The following is a 15,941-nucleotide window of genomic DNA, read 5'->3' as shown; positions in this document are numbered from 1 at the left end:
AACAGAAGCTGCACACAGATGCTCAGGATGAGACACTTCTGGCTTCTGACTTGCAGCATGCCTACAGCAGAGGTCACCCCTTCATACATAACACACTCATGTTCCAGCTCCACGCCCGGATTAATCTACCCTGCCCAAACCAAGCTCACCAGCAGCCTGACATCAACTGAAACAAAGACCATTGAGTTAACGTAGGAGATGACCTGTCTTAGGTGAAACATGTCAGACGTGAGAGCCTGTGCAGAACATGGCTCAGCTCTTTTGTCTCCATCCCAGCTTCTCAGCTCTTCCCCCTGTTTTGTTCTTGTAACATTCCCCTTTGTGAACTAGGAGAGAGATTTCCAGGAAGGGCTGCTGTATGCAAAGCTAATTACCCATCTTTCCAAATCAACCACTTTAAGGGGCGCATAGGTTAACTAAACTAAGAAAGAGGTCTCTGTGCAAGTCTCTTTCCCCTCTCCCCTAGAGCATTCTTACGCAATATGCTGCACACCGCTGCATGCAATTGATTACATTGGGGCAGCTTTGATTACCATGTCATGTATCATCAGAGCTGCTGACTGCATTGCATACGTTGGAATTGTCTTTTACGTAGATTTAAATAATATTGGAGCTTTTGAGCAACGGCCTTCAATTGTTTATATGGTTTTCATAAACAGGATATTAACAATTTGTAAATATCCTGTTGGAAATCCCTCAGTTGCACTTGCAAGCTCACAACAGACCAGTTTGATATATGCCCATTTAGTGTCTCTCTACTAAAACTTCACTGGTAACATTGCACAACTGTTCCTGACCGCAACAATTGCCTCTAATTGTACGTACCAATGCTTCTACTTCATGGCTTCTACAAATTGTTTGTGGAGTTGGTACATCTCTAAGGCATTTGCTGGGGAACTATACATCACGGAATTGTTATTTTCCATAAGCTTATGCTGTGTAGCTCTCATTCAGGCAGAGAAAGCAAGGGAATTACACTGCTCTGAATTCTTGTTGCTACGTCTTACCTAGAGGTAGGATTTTTTTCCACTGTGTATAAACTTCCACTCCAGATGAATTAAAATGGTGACACACATGTGCACAGAGACAAACCTAAAATTTTCTTGGGAATTCCTTCAGTGTTGCAAAATAGGATGTTTTCATGGTCAATAATTAGATACCTGTCCATAACCCTGCAAGTTTTCTGCAGTAAATCCAAAAATACCTTTCAAAAAGAAGTCGCAACACTAACCTCACATGTTTTAGCAGTTCACCTCAGGACACATCCTCTCAGCAGAGTTAGAGAGAGGCCCGAAGTTCCTTCTAAACTAAATACTGTATTCAAAGCAGTGCATGCCTACCTTGGTTGGCACATGTTTAACTGACTAGGTGGCTAGCTCTGGGGGATGAAGGAGTTGCCTTCAGGCAGAGGGAAGCTCCAGCTTGGAAGCTAACAGAAGAACAACAGTAAGAACTCTTGGTGCAGGAGAAGTAGAAGCACCGAGTTGTGTCACTCCTAATCCACGTGTCCAACCCACTACTGGGAAGGCACTGATGCAAAGTAGTCTGACAGTATGTCCTCAGCTCCAAAACAAGTGCCTTAAAGAACTGTAACTCCAGGCTACAAATGTGCTAGAATAAGGTCAGATACCAGTAAAGCATTCAAGAAATAATAGCTGACCCAACCTTAAATACTATTTGGGCAGGTGAGGGAGTCCTCATAAGAACATGTATTGTTGCTGTCTCCAAACATGTTGCATGTAAAAGAGATAGTCTCAGCTACCTGGTGCCCTTTGAAGTTAAGAGCTATTACTTACCAAACCACTGGGGTCTGCACATCACACAGGTCCTAACACTGTCCCCATGGATTTCAATGCTTCTCTGAGTCAAGCTGGTTTCCCCCAGCTCTCACACCCATATCCCTGTCAGACCAGAAAACATATATGGCCTCCCATCCAAGATGCTATCTCCCACACAGTGATACTCAGTCAAGCCATGCACTGCAGTAAAAGCTGTCTGTCCGAGCCAGTCCAGCCTACTGTCCTCGCTGAAGATAGTTCTGAAGGTAAAGAGGGTACAGCTCACCATGCTGGACTCTTTAGAAGGGCCATGACAGCTATGTCTCTGTCCCTGAACTGCGGCTGTATTGTATTCCCCAGCCTCATAGGCTCTTCTTTTGCAAAGCGCTCCCATTCCTCTAGTGGCATGTGCAGCATGCGGCAATCCTCACTGGCTACTAGCTGGGCCCACTCTAAACCCCAACCTTTCTCTTACCCTTGTTCCCATCCAGATGCTGCATAGCTCATCACCCAGCCATGTCTCCTCTGTCACCAGCACATTTCCATCCTCTCCCGTCTCCCAGTTCCAATCCTCTACAGCCACCACCCTCATTTGCTGCTTTGTCTGATCACAATCCTGAACAGCAACTGGGAGAACGGCAGTGCATAAAGCCAAGATTGCCTGGCACAAAATACACACTAGCACCTGCTGGTCTTACAAAGATTTTTCTTCCCAACAGTCCTCAGTATATATCAGAAAAGGCACTGGACTTGCAAGTCCTATTCATCCTACACAAAAATCCAGGGAGACCGAGGTAAGCTTTCCTACGTTTCACAACCTTCCCATTCTGCATCTCCTCCCCCATGCACACACACTTCCCCCAGACTTTGGTAAAAAGGACATGAGTCATATGCTGTGTCACAAGCAAAAAAAAAAAAACAACCAACAACCCCCCCCCCCCCCAAAAAACCCCAACACCTAAAACGTGTCTCATTTCAGTCTGATTCCCAGAATAACTTCAGTGAGGCTGGTGTCACCAAAACCTTCTCAGACAGGACACCATTTTCATCTCCTCTCCTCCTATGACGGTCACTCGGGTGAAAGGAATGGGAGGGTAGGAGAGACTGCTCCTGACATACTCTGAGCCACTAAGAGCAGCCTTTGCCCTGGCTGCAAGAGCTGCCTGGGCTGTACCGTCGTGGGGACAGTCTCCTCTGGTGTCATTCCTGCTGCCACCACAAGTGGGAAATGTTGGGCTTGTTTTTCACACCTCTAACCCATCATTAGCACCACCTGAACATAGACAACCGCATCTGAAAAAGCAGTTCACTGTAAAGAAAAAGATCATAAACTTTTTCTTTTATTTAAAACAACGAGGAAAAGGCAGTGGTGTGAATTCCTGACGCTACTTGTTCTAAGGTAAATCACCGTGTATTGCACTATGAACTCAGCTGGGCTCCAGATAGCTTTGCAGATAAAGCAGGAGGAAACTGTAACTTACACCCACTACAAGTGTATCTACAGCTAAGGAATGAGATAACTAAATGCCCTTGGGGAAATATGGGAGGCATTTAAAGCATAAAAATTGCTTACCTTTCCCTTACCAGGTAGGCAGATAAACACAAATGCCTCTGTTCAATAGTGCCTGCCAGTCTGATGCAAGCCCTCAAAAGCAAAGGAAATTAAGGCTCAGAGGCAGCCATGGTGCAAGGATGTGCAACCCCGATGACAGAACATTCTCCATCAGCTCAAAAATAAATGGCTCTGGAGAACTGCACGAGTTGGCAGAGATCATGGGCAAAGTGAGCACGAGAGGGCAGAGGCTGGTGCTTCCATGCTTGACACAGAGGCCTGGGTGTTTCACAAAGGCATTCCCAGCTTACCAGGTGCTGCGCTGCATTCAGGCTTTCAGTCACGTGGCTATTGGGATAGACACTGCTTACCGCATGCTAAGAGAGGGTGGGAGCAATTTGCTTTACTGGTCTTGCCAAAAGCCTCTATTAGTATATGTTATGAAAGCTCCAGAGGCACAAAACATTTCTAAACCCACTTTATTAAAATTAGTAACACCCGAAACTCCCCCCAGTTGTTTATGGATGGCAGTGCTGAAGGAGGCAAGCAGCAAAAGCAAAAGAGGAGACATAGCCTTCCCTTTCTCTGCAGCGTGATGGGCCAGGGGAGTCTCCATATAATTTCAGCTGGCTGCTGAAAGCCTGCCTGCTTCAAGCCTGCCTCCTTCCCCCACAGTGCATTTCAAGGGTGAGATTGGGTTTTGATCTACAGACACAGAGTGTTACTTAAGGACTAGGTATTGGTTTACGATCCCCCAGCACCTATGAACTACCCTCACAGTCTGTGATACTGTGGCATCCCTGTAGCTATTTTGATACTCTGAGGCATGCACAGTGTCTGCGACTTACCGAATGCACGTGCGGAGGCAGAGACCTGAACCTGCATCTCCCATGATCCCAAGTCCTGCCCTTCTCACAGATCGCTTCCTCCGTGGATGGTGAGCTGGAGTAGCACTGGCTGCCTCCCAGACTCCTTTTCCTGATGCTACAGCCCCGATCCGTGCTGCAGGAGAACTGAAATTTAAAGCTGACCATGGAGAGAGGTTTAAGGGTGACATACCTGTCAGGCCACTATACTCAAATGTGATGACCACTTTGTCCCTTGGGCCTATTTACTCTGCAAGTTGGGACATGCCAGATCCTGTGCACAGTGGTGTTGGCGAACCAACCCATGCTTTTTTACCTTTGCTGCTTTCTCACCCTTAGCACAAGCCAAATAAACTTTTAGCTTATGTCTTGCACCCAGGTAGCTTGTTGCTTTAGAAGAGAGACAGGAAATTTATAAGGTCTACAGTCTGGGACAGCCCCATGTGTGAGCTCAAGCTTCTGAAATAGCAGGCCTCCCGAAGCTGATGTAAATGTCTTTTGTACCATCTAATTCCTCGTGATATGTGGAAACCTTTGCCTGGATTTCTTTGGCAGTGACTTGCATTAAATCATATGGAATTCTAAGTTTGTACTACTTCTATTAATCACCATTTTTGCATTCTGCATAGGACCATAAACCTTGGGGGAATTTAACGTGTGGACTAAAGATTTTGTGCACAATATGAAGGTTGTGCAGGCCTGATCTGCCTATTTCTGCATACGGATCTGCTACTGCACTACAGCAGAGTCCCCCACTCCACACACTCATACGGGGCTCAGGAGGGGACAGAGCAGGGCGCACATGGGATCCAGTTCTCCCCTAAGCTGCTGGATTTGGGGTTTGTTTGGGTTGGGTTTTTTTTGTTTGTTTTGTTTGGTAACTGAGTTCTTTCAAGGATAACAGGCTGTTTTCTGCAGGGCTTTCCGCACATGTACTGATCTGTGTGAATCTCAGTTCTAGGTTAACAAAGATTATTTTGATGAGAAATAAAAGACAAACTTGTGTTCAACATTACCAAAACACCTGAAATCCAAGTCAGACCTGACTGCATCAGCACAAGGTGTGGTATGCACATTTAAGTCAGAGATTTTCTATCATACACATGGGACACCTTTGTCAACATCTGACTATATATTTCCATGTCAACTAGATACTGATCACAGAAAATAACAGAGATTCTGTGTGTGGCAGCAGACAGCTAAAGTGCTGAAGGAAGAATGAGCAAATAAGAAAGCAGTGCACGTTCTTAAAATGAATGTATTCAAATGTTTCGAAGACAAAGGGAATTTGGCCCATATCGGTGTCATGTTTTCTTTCAGTAGAAACAAACACAACTATTTGTATTGAGGGAGAGAAGCACTCTCACTTTAATTGGCTTAAATTATGGATAATGCACACAGTCTCCACAAGTCCTGTGGTAGGCATGAAGAACTGACTGATCGCTGACACAAAAATCCTTGAAACTACAAAAAGTCTAATTCCCACTGCTGTCAGGTGTTACTTCACAAGTCACTGCTCAAAGTTGACAACGTTACTTCTGCTACAATTTCATCTGCATGAACAGGAGAGGCAGGGGCCCAAACATGACAGATGCCCCCAGATTCTCCTGTGTCACAGGAACCACCAGCCACTTGCGGTCTGCTCCAAAGCCTCATGAAGTTGATGCAAAAAAGCCCAGGATTTCAACAGGCTCTGTCCAAACTGTGCCCATATACAGCCAAGTGCCCCCGAGTTTTCTCCTCCACCCAGGGTTTTTTAACCTTCCAGTAATATTCAAAGCACACTTACATTTATGAGTTGCTGTTACTGAATACACGTTGGCTTGTATCTCTCACCTTGCTCTTCTTATATATCATGGTACTTCTTATTAAAGAAAACACCACAAACAAATGGGAACTTCTGAGAATTCCATGGCACTCAAAAGACATGAACGCCAGAAGAGACATAAACCCAAGGACTCTGAACGTGCAAGTAGTCTAAGTCTGCATCCACTTAATTCAACAGATGTTTTACCATAGCCTGCAGCAGGGCTTGGAGTTAGGCCAGAGCTAATTGGGAAAATCACAGATCCCTACTTTATGATTAATTCTCTTGAAAAGCCTTCAGTGGAAGGATTCAACTGCTACATTTCTCAAATACTTGATAGTTTAAAAAGCAACCAAACTAACCCTACTAGGAGTCACCTTAAATACGCCTTTAAAGACCTTCCAGGCTGCAGTTTGAATATGGTACCTGAATTACAAGAGGGTACTGGACAAGTTTACAGTGGCACCCCACACAGGGGTATCTTCCCTCTGCCTCTATGAACTGAGGCGGTCAAACCAGAGTAGGCACGTCCTGAGTAACAGGAGAGAAAAGCAGGGACAGCAGACTCCATCTTTCCTCCCAACCCCATGACACCTCTTGCGTTTTTTTTCTCACCAGGGTGCACCTCAGCCCTCGGCAGAGCTCAGAACCAGGGTTAAAATGCTCCTTTTCAGCTCCCCCCTGTGCCCCGTTGAAGGGCATAGTCTCCGTGCTGAGTAAACCTAGCTGTTTTCCTTCTGGAGCAAGGCCCTTGCTCTTGGTGGGAAGAGGGGACATCTGCTTTGGGTAAGCCAGGAAGGACAAACCTGAAAGGAGCCAGGCTGGATCAGAAGGAAAGGGTCAGGAAGGAATGCTAGAGGCCACATAACTTAGCCCCACTACCTCCAAACTCCTTATTGTTTCGTTGATGTCATGGCCATTTCTGTGCAGGCCTCAGAGCGTGTGTCTGGTGTGAGGTTATGCCCTTTGCCTGCGTCACTCCCCATTCTTCTTGGGAACAATCAGGAAGAAACTCCTGGTGTTTCTTGGCTCCTGCACACATTTTTCATGCACAGGGGAGCACCTAGCCCATAGAGAACATTTTTTTTCTGCTGTAATCTTGATGGAAAAAGTAGTTAGTGATGGAGGAAGGAATTCGGGAGATGGCTGAGAAGTGCCCGAGGGAGGAGAACTTTCAAATGTATTTGCACATGAGAAGTCATGAGCGTGCCACCAGAAAAGTCAAGAGAAGTATTAACAAGGCAAGGGGAAAGAGCGAGAGAGTTTCCTGTCTTTCAGCTCCTCGCGAGTCCTGCGTTTCAGTGTGCCGGTTCACTCTGGTAAGCCGAGACTGCCTGAAAGGGCACTTCTCAGAGTGACAGCAGACACCACAGAAGTCATCCATGGGCAGTTAGAGCTATACAATTACTTTTAGCTGGAAAAAACACCATGCTTTAACCTCTAGCTGTGGGGCACGCACAGGAACTCACACAAATGACAGCCAAGTACAAGAGCACACAGTGAGCTACAGGCACTGCCGTAACAGGGCTAACTTTGTGTCTGCTTGGTGACCAGAGCAAAATCAGATGTGCCTTTGTTCAATCAGATCCTTTACATCACCAGCCCATGAACTACTGAAAAGGAATCTGCAACACAACTACTAAAGCCACCTCTACTGCTGGCACCTGTGTTCACTTAACAAGGGCCCACACATCCAGAACGCCAAGTTAAGAGCTGTTGTTTCAGGCTAAGCTCAGCTGTGCCTGCTCACGCTTGCCTAGGGGCTACGACAAGCTGTTCAGATGCAAAAGCATAATCAGGAAATCAGAACACAGCTGAGAGGCCACTGCAATGAGACACGCATCTCCTGTGACTTTCCACAGATCTTACTCTGCCATTAGTGGAACTAGCCTGCTATTCCCAAACGTAGCTCTCGGTCTTGAACTTGGTTTTGCTTTGAAATACTCCACCCTGTTTACTTTGACTTGTTTTACAGGATCAGGTTGGAAATGACTGATTTTATAGGTTCATTAAACAGTACCTTTCACCAGGCTCAACTTGCCTTCGTCTTTTTGTTCACCATTATCTTGAAATTCACGGTTCTGCACCTCACCTCCGCCCTGAGAATACGGCAGCAAGAGAAATTAGCAGAAACTCCCACTTGAAGGTTTTCACAGCCACTAGTCTGTTACAGTCATCAGGTACCAAAGGACTTGCTCCTGTGTGTGGACCCAGGTCTGATCTCAAGTTGAACAGAATGATTAGGCCCTGTAGCCCAATCAAATGGGAACTGGGCATTCAATTATTTCCCTTGCTGGGTAAGAAAAATAACAGTATAAAGACAGGCTGGCTTCTAGCTCTGCATTCTCCACTGCAAGGGAAATTCTCAGCAGTCACAGATCAACGCCAACACTGCTAACATCAGTGAGGCCGCATTCATTGAAAGCGGCCAAGATTGGGACGAACGCATACCTAAGCCCTGTTCATCTGGACACAGGGCAGACACAACGTCCTGTTCAGAAGTGCAGCTGCAGCATCTGCCTTCCCACTCCTGCCAACAGCTCCTCTCCCTTCCCACATCTCCAACGATGATAAATCCCAGCTTGCCAAGCTCCAGTGCTTGCACTGCTAGAGACAAAAGGCAGATTAAGCTGCCAAAGTCCACCAAGTGTTATGCCAGAGCTCCAAAGACTTCTACCCAAAGAATCTACACTTTAGATGCTAAAATCACAAACACAGATAAGGCCACTTGGGGGCCTCCTTGTGTTTCTCTTCCCGAACAGCATCCCTCCAATAAACACACACAAACATGGAATGCTGTAGCCTTGAAAAGAGCAGAAAAGGCACAAAAACTCTTAGCCAAATACTGCATGTTCTGGCTACATGGCACGGCCTGTAACTCAAGGTCCCCCCTTGCTGTTCCTGCCTGTCACTGACTCATCTCAGCCTGCTTCACCCACCCAATGGGTGGCTGCTGGGCTGCCTGGCTCGCAAAGCAGGGATGCACCAAGGTGCCCAGGTCCTCCCTGTTACGTAAAGCTGTCACAGCTACCTGCGAGGCCGATCTGTTGCCCCGCAACCTTTAAATTCTGAATTAGTATCTATTAAGACAGCTTCCTGGAACAGTGCTCATATTCAAATCTGCTGCCGGGCCCTGTCAAACGGCTGGCAGAAGTCAATAAAATGCAGTTCATCATGGGATTTCCCTAACTATGGGACACAAACAGACTTAGTCTTACGTACAGAAATGATGTCAAACAAATTAGCTTTGCCCAAGTTAGTCAGACGCTCTTGCAAAGCATGGCCCTGTTCTCTCATGTCTCAACCCTGGCTGTGCTATTGTTCGACGGAGCTATGGAGAGGCATCTTCACACACCAGTCTTGAACACGCAAGAAGGGTTCTTGCATTCCCTCCTCCCCCAAACAAAAAAACCTGAACAACAATCTAAAAAGCAAAGAGTGTAACATATTTCACAGAATGACAAGAGCTCTAACACTCTTGTCCCTGGAGCTCTAACACTCTTGTCCCTGGATCACAACGTGGCTCCTCACCTTGGGAAGCTGAAGGTGATGGCAGATCAATTTGCAAGTAGCAACTCCAAAGACTGGGCTTTCGGGAGCAATTCAGGCAGCAGGTACGGACACTCAACTCAGGACTCACAGAGGGCACCCTGCCTAGGAAGCTTTCCCGCGCTGGCCACCTCAGGCTGGCTCTCCATCAGCCTGTCTCTAACTGGCCGACGGCAATGCTGCCAGGCTGCGTTTTGGTCAGGCATGACCAGGAAACACGGCTTAACACCTGAATGTCAGGTATTCAAAGTACAGCAAACTGTATTTTTGCTTATTAAAGGACAAAACACTGTTAAAAAAAAAAATGCCATTAGGGAATCTTTACAAGGAAACTTTTTTGCCAACACTCACCAGACAAATGCAATGTGAAGTTTTCATTAAAAATTAGCGTTTAAGTGGTTTGATGTTAGACACAGAATCCAAACTTCACATCTGGATGCCTCTGACCTTTTTATGTGCTGGAGAACTGAGCCCAGATCTACAGCTCTTTCACAGGTAACCTTAGTTCCACAACATGGCAAAACCCCCACAAACCATCAGATGGAAAACTCTCCCAAAATAGCTATGCAAGACATGCCTCGACTCCCAAATTCAGCTCATCCTGAACTCCTCCAGCCAATAAGCATTTAGAACAGTTTTTACCCTGATCTGTCTGTGAAATTTTGTCTCATGGACTATTTTTATGTTTAAATAAAAAAAAAAAAAAATCAGAATTTTAATTTGACTCGAAGAACCTAACAATTGGTTCTGACCACCTGTACAACAGCCTCTATACTGTGATGTGAACTGTTGCTTCTACGTGGATGTGGACCATAACTAATCTTTAAAAATCAGCTACACTGAAAACTCCACAACAGAAGTCGTCTGAGTGTGATGCCGATTTTTGTGTCACTTGCTGTGTACATTTTGACTTCCTTTTCCATGTGAGTATTTATGAATTTGAAGCCCCAGCAAGACGGACAAAAAGATTTAGACTTTGGTGCTACTGATTTCTTTCCTACCACCAATGTCCACCAAATCCAGCACATGGCAACTTGGCTTTCTTTCCAGGCCTTAGGCCTCTACTGTTTCCCTTAAATATAAAGGGAAAATGTTGGTCTGCAAACCAGAGAAAAGCAGTCACCTAGATCCTGGAGGACTAGGCCAAAGGCCCAGGGTCTATGCCAATGTCTGGCATCATGCAACTTAGATAAAGCAACTCACCCTCTTCTGTGCCTCTGTTTCCTCTTGTATCATTTCATCTGGCCTCCTAGAAAGAGGCATTCACCTCTTCTCCCTGCAGTTATCTAACCTCTCCTTGAGGGGTCTGCCAGCCCACATAGGCACTGGGCTTACACACCAAACCAAACTCTGCTCCCAACAAAAAACAGTCTGTACCCCAGCAGCCACGTGACAGCGTGCTCTTCCCACCTGCGCAGCAAGCAGCAAAAGGGGCCTGGCTTAGCAGTGCTCCCAGCAACAGCGCAGCATTTCCCTCTTCTGCACAGATCAGTGGTGTCAGCTGTGCTGTGACACACCATCAGCCTGCTAAGAGCTGCTTCTTACAGAACCTGCTCTTGCTCCCATTCAATTCAGAGAGAGCAGGAGCAGCCCAAAGTCATCATAATACAAGATTTTATTGCTGTCATGATAATTAATGACTACTTACACTGAGCTTTTAATGAGTACCTGCACTTTTTTGTTTGTTTGTTTGTTTAACTGGGTCGTAAAGAAGGAGTCCCAAATGATTTCCTGGATTTATAGTACAACAGAGACCTCTACAGGCGTCTCCCTCTTTAGAGCAAGGCTAACGTGACCTGTGTGAGCAGCCATGCATTGCTGCATGTGCCATCAGAGCTCTGCACGGCAGAAAGACCACGGCCTGCTAAGCTGCACAGACAGCATTTTCAGTCCCTCAGTCAAGTTGCTCACTGGTACCTTCGGGCCACTGATGTGACACCTTGAAATGCAAGTAATAACCAGAGCATTTTTCCCCACTCCTCATTTTTCAGGCTTCTTTTCCTAGAAGCTGGATCAGGCTACCCCACTGCCATGAAGCATTTCCATGTCAGGAGCTACTGCAACGAGCAAGTATCAAAGACCCAACCTATGATGGGCTGGAGTTGATTGAATACAGCCCTCTGATTATGTATCTGCATGACGCAAATAGTCTTATTTCAAACACTTACATTTTGTCATGATACTTCTTTGAATAGCTCCAAAAGTTAAAACACAAGCAAAAAAAAAAAAGGCACTCACATGATACAAGACACAGAGTTGAATATTCAGAAGAAACTCATGCTGTTTGCCATCAAACTTTCATTTTACCAAGACTGATCCTTCTTTCCCCTCTCAGTACTGCTAGTGTTACTGATCTACTATAGAAACATTTCTTACAAGAACTCAAAGGAGCAGAAGAATGATCTACTGGCTATAGCGCTACGAGCAGGTTGGAAAAGTCTGATGCCTCTCCTTCGTGGGACTCTAATCCCCAACCACCCGTCTTAATTCTCCACAGCACATCATCCCCAAAGCACTGCCTTACCTCACAGGGATGGTCTAAAGACAAAACCATTGTGGACTGCAAGCTTCAGGGGTCATGGGAGCTATTCGGAACCTAGTTATTAAACCAATTAATTTGACAAGTTAGCCTTCTCTTTATGGGATGCTTTTCCAACTACAGTGTATTTCACAGACCAGAAATTAAATAAAACATATACTAGATGCAAAGAATGACAAAGCCATAAATTTTTTCTGAGAGCCATGTGATTTTGGGGGTGTTTGATTTTTTTTTTGTTTGCATTTTTTGCATGAAGTCCAGAGTCACTAGCAAGTAACCAGTTTCACAGCTTGTGCTTAGGACACAACCCAGTACTTACACTCAGACCGTATTCTAGTTAGCCTTGTGCTAGCCACATGACAACAAATCAGTTTTTTACTTTTAATATGCACTAAAAGAAGCTGGGTTGCCACACTGAGTGGGAAGGACCAGAAACCCTCCTGCGTTATTACACAAAACATACTCTTGGTTACTGAGCGTAAGAGAAAAACTTCTCTGAGGGAAAACTGTCTCCTACCTACCTACCTGCCACCAGGCCTCTAAGACCTTCTTCAGGAGCCTCTGGCCCTGTCTGCACTTCACTGCCTGGCCATCGGACTAGACGGACCAGTGGCCTGGCTGCTCCTGTGCCCCTGCAGCTCAGATGGCTAAATCGTCCATGTGCGATCACAGGCACCGCTGTTAACCCACAGTGCACCCTATCAGGCAGGCAGGACAAGACCACTACCTACTCCAACCATTAGGCATCAACTTCCTTATACTGCTTTCCAAGATAAAAGCAGTATTTGCAAAGGACAGTCATCTTTTCCATAGGCTTGCATCTCACCAATTTAAACAGACCTTGCTGGGATCAGGTAAACTGCAGGCCACCCACGCACTTCAATAGAAAAATACTGTTGAATTCAGGAGAGGTACTCAAGTCACAGCCAAGCATTTGTGACAAAGTACACTGGTGTGGCGACTGCTGATGCCAGTGAAGCAGGCAGAGGGCTGGGTGGCTCAAGGGCAACTAGGCTTGAGAAGTGCGCTGCAGGAAAGGCCAGTGTGGTTCCACCAGCCAGGATCACACACAGGGCAAGTGCTCTGTCCTTCGGAAAGGCAGGTCCCAGTCTTTAACGTGTCTCTCCCTCTTGGCCCTGCTGAACTGGTACCCCAATAAAGCTAATGCAGGACTGCCTAAAAGCCACACAAACACAGGGTCTCCTCTTGAAATTACAGTTTTTGGCACGTGCAGCTAATAGGAAGCAGAAGCTTACGACTGTTAATTATGCCATTAAAGGAGTCTGAGCCTGATAAACGAGCCAGGAAAGATGATCTTGATCCTCTGACAGGCCAGTTCTGCAGGAAATTCAGCACCGTAAGCAGCAACACGCCATACTTGCCCAGTAGCATCTGTCACTTATCAAGGCAGGGCTCAGCACGGCTGACTCCACGAAGCAATCTGAGGCAACAGAGACTTCCTCAGCCAGGTCACTGCATCAAACAGCAGAGTGATTCATTCATGCAGTGATGCCTCAAACACAGCTTGGGCCTGATGAAATACCTCAAAACTGCAATGACAACACTTCTCCCACACAGCCTATAGCCTGTAAACACCGCAGACTGATGGAGAAAGCTGTCATCTGTGTTGGTGCCATCAGATGTCCAAGAAGCTGGTAACCTGTTTCAAGGTTCAGCACAAAGGGCGTACAGCATCCAGGTGGTGAGGAACCCATTTCTGGAAGCCTCAATACCACTTGGAAAATGGAAACGAAAATAAAACAAAGATCTCCTTTTCCCTCCTTCTTCCAATCTTTGTCTTTCCATTTTATTCTCATTCTGCCCTTAGACAAAGTCTCATTTTGCATGGCACAGACTCATCTGGTGTTTCACTCTCAAGCTTTTCTTCCACTATCAGAAAAACCTCAGTAAACTTTCACTGTCAGCCCTTCCAAAGCTGCCTTGGACCAGAAAGCAAACTAGAAAAAAAAAAAAAGTCACTATTTAGTCTCCTGCTAAATTGTGGCCTTGAAATAAACCTCCCTTTCCAGTCATGTTTAACCAAACATTAAAAAAAGGAAGTCACCATGTGTTTCTATAGGTACAGAGTGTCTCACTGCAATAAGTAAACACTTTTGAAGAAGCACTCGCACATCCTGCAAGGCACCTGCTTGGCCACTGGTATATGATGGGTGTCAAAAAAAGTCAGTAAGAGAACATGCAAATGGTTAAAACCTGACAGCTTTCTTTGGACAAGTGAAAGTCCAGTTGTTCAAACTCCAGCCCTTAGAGCTCCTTTAACAACTGCACATACACCCTGAGCAAGCTGTGTTACTGTGCGCGTCCGCTCTGAGACAGAGCCTCTGTGGTGCACAAGGTTGGTCCTCTAGAAGCGAATGCAACACTCTCAATGTGCACACAGGACCAGACAACTCACTGCGGAGGAGATTCACACTCAAGTGACAAAAGCTTTGAGGCTTTCCATCCTTTAGCTCACCTAGCTCTAAAATTTTCTCCAAGATCCATGAGAAAGATCTCTCACCTGTGTTTTCCTGATGATACACATTTGTAAAAGCTATTTCTGTTCAGTCTGTATGGTGTGCGCAAGGGGTGAAGGGTGGTTTTTGCGTGTCTGCGTGTGGATTTGCAGACTGTAATTCCCATCTAATTGCACTCTCACTACAGAAAACATCAGGGCAGCTACTGGAAGCTGACTAGAAAATCATGAAGAGCAGAATTTGTCTCTCAGTGGATACTAACAAGGTCAGAAGAGAGGAAAGGAGCAAACAATACAGCAATCTGAAGATTCAACTTGAGATGAAGAAAACAAAGGCTGAAAGTTAGAAAATGAGCTCAGTGCCTCTTACAAAACGCTCACGTCAATGCGTAGAGGAAAGGTCTGTCTGCATCCAGCTCCTCACCAACAATCCTTTCTGTGTATGCATGCGTCGCACGCTCCAGTCTGTTGCACAGGGACTCCAACCAAACAGTGTGTGACCTGCTCTTTTATTTATTCGTATCAAATGGAGAGCCAAGACGACTCAGCTACTGACCAGGAACCCCCTGTGTGAGAAGCCCACTGGACTTCAGACCACTCGAGTGCCAAATGTACATTTACCCTTTCAAACATCAGTCTTTCATACACATTTCAGCATTATCATTGTAGTCTCACAAATACACAGGGTTTTTCCAACAAATGGCATGCATCCAGTTGGGCAAATTAACTCACATAACAGAGAAACTGAGCTTTCCAACAGGGCACCTAAATTTAGGAGCCTATATCATCCCACAAATCCAAAGTACCTAACTGCCTTTTTCCTGTAGATGACCAAGCACAGCAGATGCGTCTACAACATGCAACAGCTGAAATGAAAATCTCTTTGAGCCATCTCCAGTCTCATTGGCACCAGCAAACACTCCAGCTGTCCACGAGAAGTCACAGTGCCACTGTCTTCAGAACCAATTTTCTTCCCTTTTCCTTGAATAAGATCTTTTTACCTTTGCAATTCTTCGTAGACAAGATTAATAAAAACAAGCATCTGATATGTAACCTGTTTGTCCAGGGCAGAACAAAATCTCTACGGTCATTTCTTTCTTACTTGAGTAGTCACATTGTGCACACAATGTGAAAATGGAATAAAGAGAGTCTGTTTCCTGGGGAAAGCTACACTGAAGTTTCATAAAAAAAATGTCAGCTTCTCTAGCAACTGAAGTCTTGTGCTGAAATCACGGTGCAGCAAGGTAATGTTGTGTCTGAAGTTCCGTGAATCTGATGAGCTGCTATACGATGTTATGGAAGAGTAGAGTTCTTTGTCATGAGCACACTCAATAATCCAGGTTAAGAAAGATGTCCAGTTCCTTTGCTTATGAA

General features: G+C 45.6%; 1 protein-coding gene across 1 annotated transcript in view; it reads right to left on the bottom strand.

Annotated features, from left to right (window-relative positions):
• LOC104354133 (methylenetetrahydrofolate dehydrogenase (NADP+ dependent) 2 like) overlaps nt 1-15,941 on the bottom strand; it is a 78,341-nt gene that overhangs the window by 16,266 nt on the left and 46,134 nt on the right. The window lies entirely within an intron of this gene.

Source organism: Leptosomus discolor, chromosome 4 (genome assembly GCF_034619465.1).
Source record: "Leptosomus discolor isolate bLepDis1 chromosome 4, bLepDis1.hap2, whole genome shotgun sequence".
NCBI lineage: Eukaryota > Metazoa > Chordata > Aves > Leptosomiformes > Leptosomidae > Leptosomus > Leptosomus discolor.
This window is presented reverse-complemented; position numbering and strand designations above follow the sequence as displayed.